This window comes from Myodes glareolus, chromosome 24 (genome assembly GCF_982192425.1).
Source record: "Myodes glareolus chromosome 24, mMyoGla1.1, whole genome shotgun sequence".
In the NCBI taxonomy this organism is placed as follows: domain Eukaryota; kingdom Metazoa; phylum Chordata; class Mammalia; order Rodentia; family Cricetidae; genus Myodes; species Myodes glareolus.
The window spans coordinates 23,502,506-23,509,443 of record NC_142049.1 but is presented as its reverse complement, the minus strand read 5'-3'; positions in this window follow the sequence as shown (position 1 = coordinate 23,509,443).

Below are 6,938 nucleotides of genomic sequence, written 5' to 3'. Positions count from 1 at the left end.
TGTGTTTTCTAACCCAGGCTTAATCTTGTCAATCCACAAATTCCTTGATTAGGGATTCTCTATAAAGCATAAAGAAGCCTACTGATCCCTTAACTTGTGTTTCATACACTGCGGGCCTTCAGAACATAGATGTTAATGGATGGGTGGATGGATGGATGGATGGATGGACAATTATAACGCAATTGGACAAGAGTCAAGACTTCAGATTGTTTGACACACTTGCTCCTTTGTAATGCTGAAATACTTTGAGTATGAGAAGCATAACAAAATATTTAAAAGAGTTCCATCCCAATCTGTTTATTGGCAATAATCACTTAGGATTTGGGGACAAATATTAATATGTGACCCTGCTATTTTCATACATCAAAATGGTCACATGCTGTTGATTTCAGATGGTTGAGTCTGGATAATTTAGAAGTTTTTTTTTGTTTGTTTGTTTGGTTTTTTTTTTTTTATTTTTTTATTTTTTTTTTTGCTTCTCAGGGCTCTCCCTGTAGATTAAACCGGTGGATCTGATGTGAGGACCAGGGATTGATTCTGATCTGCAGAAAAGTCAGATCAGAATGCATGTTAGGGAGAATTTATACAGTTGATGTCTAAGAAGTAAATACTAATATTAATGTTTCTTCCCCAAAGTGTGAAAAGGATTACCCTTCCCAAGAGCAAATGAATGCTACCAGGAAAGCAATGGAAGCTGGTGGAATCACTGGCTTGAAGAATATGTGTCCTTTGTGGGGCTTCTCTAAGAGTTAGGTCTGGTGCGGGAGAATTGTCTGTAATCTGTCAATCATATTTTAAATAAATGCTGATTGGTCAGGCAGGAAGTATAGGTGGGAAAACCAGACAGGAAGTAGAGGTGATACAATGAGAACAGGAGAATTCTGGGAAGCAGGAAGCTGTCTTTGTCATTCCTGCCCAGATCACTGAAGAAGCAACATGTGAGCTGACAGCTGAAAAAGGTACCAAGCCATATGACTAACACAGACAAGAATTATGGGTTACTGTAAGATGTAAGAATTAGTTAACAAGAAGCCAGAGCTAATGGGCCAATCAGTTTATAATCTTATGGAGTCCTGTGTGTGATTTTCTTTGGGGCTTGCCGGGTGTGGGGTACTGGGCAGGACAGAAACCCCAACAAGCCAGCCCTTCATGTTACATAGGTTATTCCTTGCAAAAATTAAACTAGAGAGCCCACTCCGAGGACAGAGAGGATGGAGGATGCAGTACATCGGCCCAACGTGTCACATGCAGTAAGTCCTCAGTTATATTCCTAGTAGGGGACATTCTGGGTTGGTCTCTGTGGCTGAGCTAGCATTGCAGATTATTTCTGGGGGATCAATGGGGTACTTCCCTATTCCAGAGTGATCCTTACTCCCCCTCCCCACTCCTCTCCATTTACACCGTGTTTGCCTATCTTCTGGGCTGTCTCCCTCAGTACTGATCCTATTTTAACTTCATCCTTTGGCTCTCACTGATCACCCAACCCCACCATTGCCCTAAACCCTTTGTCGGCTAGTGTGCTTAAGATCCGTTTTGTCTGTCTTTCCTATTTTTAAATTCTCAGCACTCATTCCAAGGTATGGTTCCTAGTTTCCTATACCAGGGGTGATGGATAATGTCCTCATTTAGGTTCACCCACTGAATTTTCTGGTCAATGTAACCTGTTATACTATCCTTCCCCTGTTCAAACTGCACTATCTTTTAGGGACTATGACCACATAGTAAATGTGAGCCTGTTGGTGCTCACCCCAAAAGTTCTTTTGACTCAGATGGAAGAGAGAGAGAGAGAGAGAGAGAGAGAAATTCACCAGACTGAGATACAGAAAGTGTACATCTATGTAGGTTCAATTCTCAACACCTTGAGAAAAGGAGGAGGAGAAAGGGGAGAGAAAAAAGAGAGGAGGTCTTTACTATTTTTACTGTCATTCAAATCTTCTTACTCACCAAGGGATCTTTCTTTTCATAATGGATTTCCTAGTGTTAATGTACTCAGTTAACTCCCCATGGAGAGTGAAGAGCTGGTTATAGCCATCAATACTCATAGATCAACATCCAGAGTCATGGAGAGGGTGGAAGATAGCAGAATGCTATCTATATTCGATATGCAAACTGCCTGGGTTATTTTTATTTTATTTTACATTCCAACCACAGTTCTCCCCCCACCTTTTCTCTCAGCCCCTTTGTGTCCCCCTCCAGCAGGCCACCTTCCATCCACTCCTCCCAATAGCAAGGGCTCCTATGGGGAATCATCAAAGTCTGGTACATTAAGTTGGAGCAGGACCAAGCCCTTCCCCCTGCATTAAGGTTGAGCATAGCATCCCATCACAGGGAATGGGCTTCAACAAGCCAGCTCATATACGAGGGATAGATCCTGGTCCCACTGCGAGGGGTCTCTCAGATAGACCAAACTTCACCACCATCTCCCACATATAGAGGACCCAGTTCAGTGTGATGGAGGCTCCACAGCTGTCAATCTAGAGTTCATGGATTTCCATGAGCTTGGTTTCGCTGTTTCTGTGGATTTCTCCATCACGATTTTGACCTCTCTTGCTCACATAATCCTTCCTCCCTCTCTTCGGCTGGACTCCTGGAGCTAGCTAGGCCTAGTGCTTGGTTGTGAATCTCCACATCTGGTTCTATCAGTTACTGAATAAAAACTCTATGATGACAGTTGGGGTAGTTACCAGTCTGATTACAAGGGAAGGTCAGCACGAGAACCCTCTCCGGTATTGCCAGGAGCCTTAGCTAGGATCATCCTTGCAGATTCCTGGGGATTTCCTTAGCACCACGTTTCTCCCCAGCCCAATAGTGGCTCTCTCTATCAAGATCTCTTTCATTGCTCTCCCACTCTATCCCTCTCCCGCCTCAACCATCCCATTCCCTCATGTTCTCATCTCCCACCCCCTCCCCTTTACTAACACCCCCACCCCGGTTCACCGAGGAGACCTCATCTAATTCCCCTCCCCAGAACAATCCATGTGTGCTCTTAGGGTCTTCTTTGCTATCTAGCTTCTCTGGAGCTGTGGACTGTAGTCTGGCTATCCCTTGCTTTACATCTAATATCCACCTATGAGTGAGGACAAACCATCTTTGTCTTTCTGTGTCTAGGGTACCTCACTCAGGAACTGCCTGGGTTCTTATGCTGACAACTCTTGCAGTAATTGACTTTGGGCAGGCTCACCTGCCCACCCCACCACAATGGACTGTATCTCTTTGATGCTGTTAGCCGAAATACATTTTGTATCTCTGAAGTCGCTTAGGCAGGGATTTTGTTGCAGCAGCTAGTGGAGGAACTAAGTCGGCATGGCGTTTCCTGTATCCTTCCAGGAGCAGTTGGAGACATGGATTGCTGCGCCCGCCATTTTGTAGCCAAGAAAGCTGGACCTTATCAGTGTCAGCCAACCTGTCAGGTGTCACCCGGGAGGTGCAGAACCAGGAGGCAGAGGCGCTGACAGACTGTGCAACTGTGCCATTGTTTTGCCTATCACAAGAATCAATGCGCTTCGTTCCGTGTGGCCTTCCTTAGGGACGTGTACTTCTCTGGCTCACAGTCATCATTAGTTACCTGTAGTTCTTTGTGTAGGGTTGAGGCCTTGTGAGCCCCCCCATCCACTCTTCTGTTGTTATCATTGTTCATTTCATGTTTAGGCAGTCACATTCCGAATGTCCTGAAAGCACACAAACAAGTAACCCTATACAGACTGAGCAAATTGCATTTGTATAGTTGGGAATATATGTATGTATGTATGTATGAGAAATTAATGAAAAACAGAGGCCAGGAATTTGAAAGAGAGAGGTGTATAGGAGGATCTGGAGAGAGGAAAAGAAAGGATGAAATAATATAAATATAGTACCAAAAATAAAAGAAATAATTAACAAAAGTGTAGAGAGGAATACAGGAAAATGTTTTGCAATGGGATGGTATAAAAACTTACTTTAATTTTTAAATAATGAAAACTGTATTGTGCTATAGTTGGGGTTTTTGTTTGTTTGTTTTGTTGTTACCTTGTTTTGTTTTTCTCTTTAAAGAGTCTATCACCCAGCTCCCTAATAAATACACACAGAGTCTTATTATTTCTTATGAATGCCCAGCCTTAGCCTGGCTTACTTATTGACAGCTTTTCTTAACATAAATTATCCCATCTATCTTTTGCCTCAGGGCTTTTATCTTTCTCTATTTCTGTGTACCTTCCTTTACTTCTTACTCCGTGACTTGCTGTATAGCTGGGTGACTGGTCCCTGATGTCCTTCTCTCCTTCTTTTTCTTGTTCCTTCTTAATCCTTTCTTCCCAGATTTCTCCTCCTATCTATTCTCTCTGCCTACCAACCCAGCCGATCCTTTCTCTGGCTTTGCTATTGATCGGTCATCTCTTTATTAGGCCAATCGAATGTTTTAGGCAATCGAAGTAGCGCAGCTACATAGAGTTTAAAAAATGCAACATAAAAGCACGCAACCCATCTTTGCATCATTTAAACAGAGGCTCCACAACATAAGCAAATATAGCCCCTGTTAATATTCCACAACACTACACTTAACCCTCCACCCCAGTCTGCTTTTTTTTGTGTCACTGGTGTCTTCCTCCTTTGACTAGGAAATTTGGGATGAGGCTGTGGACTCGAAAGCCAAGCTCCCTAAAAGAACATCCCCCGAAAGGATGGAAATCAGATGGAGCACTGCCTATTGAGAGCCTTTTGACCTCAGAACTAGAACCCCAAGTAGTTGCCAAAACAAGAAATAAAAACCATCAAAACCATGTGGACTCAGTGGGAAAGGTCACTCCAAGCACTGCCGGGAGCTGAGTTAGCAGTGTTCTTCAATAGGCTGAGTCGTTTTTACCTCCTCTTCTCAGCTGGATCATCCTGCCAAGGGACAGCCCCATCCCCAAATGTGTTGATTCCCCATCACACCGTAGAGCTCACAATTTATCTGACACCCATGGAAGTCAGTTCCTTGGCTCACCACTCTCCCAGATCAGCATTACTCTCGCCTCTGAGCAAATGAGGCATGGTACAGCAGTGTGTCCCCTCCGCTTTTCTCTTTCCCAAATGTGCTGGAAAATTAGTATCAGTCCCATGGGTAGCAGTGAAGGTGAGTGCGCTCACTCTGGGCTGCTGCACTCCCCACCGGGGGCCAGTGATGGCAAAACAACGCTAAGGGCACGTGCTGAAAGAAACGTCACGCACACGCGCCCAGGCATGCATGCACGCAGGCATGTACGTGCGCACACATTCACACATGAAAATGCTCATCCTTTTGGAAGTGAAACAAGCCCCAGAAGGACAAGAGAAGCACCCACATTGACAGGCCATTTTCCTTCCTAGCTTTTCATGGGCCCTTGAAAATCTTTCTGAACAAGCAGATTATGCAGTGACAAATTAAAATAGACAGCAAGGTGAAATTTTGTGAGGCAAATAAAACTGTGTTGAATTAAAACAGAAATTCTCTAAATCTGGGGACCCATCCAGGACAGTATCAGAAGTGTCAATAGTACAAGGGCTGGCCTATAGGTCACAGGCTTATTAATATATCAATAGTCAGAATTCTGTATATTATATATAGAATGAGGCCCAGTTTTTGTCTTTTTTGATGAACTGCAAACATTCAAGTGCTCCCCTTTCCAAAGAAGGATTTTCTCAGTGTCATCATTATGGACTAAACGTATACATCTGCAAAATAATGCTGATGTAGTAGCCATCAGGAGAATAATATGTGGGGATGCTGACTTTGGGAAGTAATTAGGGTCAAAGAAAGTCTCTCTGTGTGCTACATTAAGGAGGACCACACGAGGGCCTAGCAACACATCTGGAATCCAAAAGAAGAAGGTCTTTACCAAGAACTATGACCTTGCTCTTGGACTTTTAACATTCAGTAATAAATCACTAAATTGTTTAAAGGCCCCAAGTTACGATATTTTTTTTAAATGGTAACATAAGTTAACCAATGCAGTAAATAACCAAATAATGTCGACTTTAAATAAAAACAGACAATGTGAAATCAAAAGCTATGCAAGGCTATTTCCCGGGTTGGGTGAGGTTGTCACCTAATCAGAACAGCGCCTCTGAAAGTGGCTCTCATATCCACCCTCAATTGTACTCCTATCCCACGGGGACAGACACAACAGGGGCTCTTTGAGAGGAAGGTGTTTACTACGTCTGTATTTCACAAAGGCAAGTTCAGAACACCTGGGCAGACAATGTGTTTCTGGGAAGCAAAATCTGGGAGGAGAACACACGGCTATTGTCATTATTAGGCAAGAACAGCCTCTGAGCTTTTTTTCCAACACGTATGTGTGCGAAGGAGTGTCTTTGGCACTCTCTACTGTATAAGCGAGTGTGATCCTTCTTAAACGTTCAATAGAAGGGCAGGAGTGTGGCTTCCGGTGCCAGCTCTGGTTGAACGGATCCATGCCATGAGATGGCTGTGTTCATCAGTCCTTAGTTCCAATTCGTCTGGATCAGCTTCGTTCTCAGGCAACTTCTTCCCAGCTGGGTGAGGAAAAGGACACAGACAGCCAGAGCCCATGGTTTACAGTCCAGCTACTGGGAATCCAAAGACTGGCAAAATGATGGTCTCTGAGCCAGGGTCACAGGCCCCTTGACTCGACCCTGAAAAAGCAAGGGATAAACATGGACCTGGATCTGTACACACCACCAAGCCATCCTCAGCTCGCCTCATCCTGAACCTCAGGAAACGGTGGCATTGTTCTGTGTGTGGAGAAGAAATTGGTGCAGCAGCTGACAGCCAGTCCCGTGGTCACTCTACATATACTGCCCTGTGCATCCTGCACCTACTGCGTTTCTGCCCTCTTCTAACGCCAAATTTCACACGTAAGAAGGTATTACCATACAAAATCCATCTCAAATATATTAGGATCGGCTGTAAAGGAAGCTCTGAGCTTACTTTCTTTCTTGTATGGTGTGTGTGTGTGTGTGTGTGT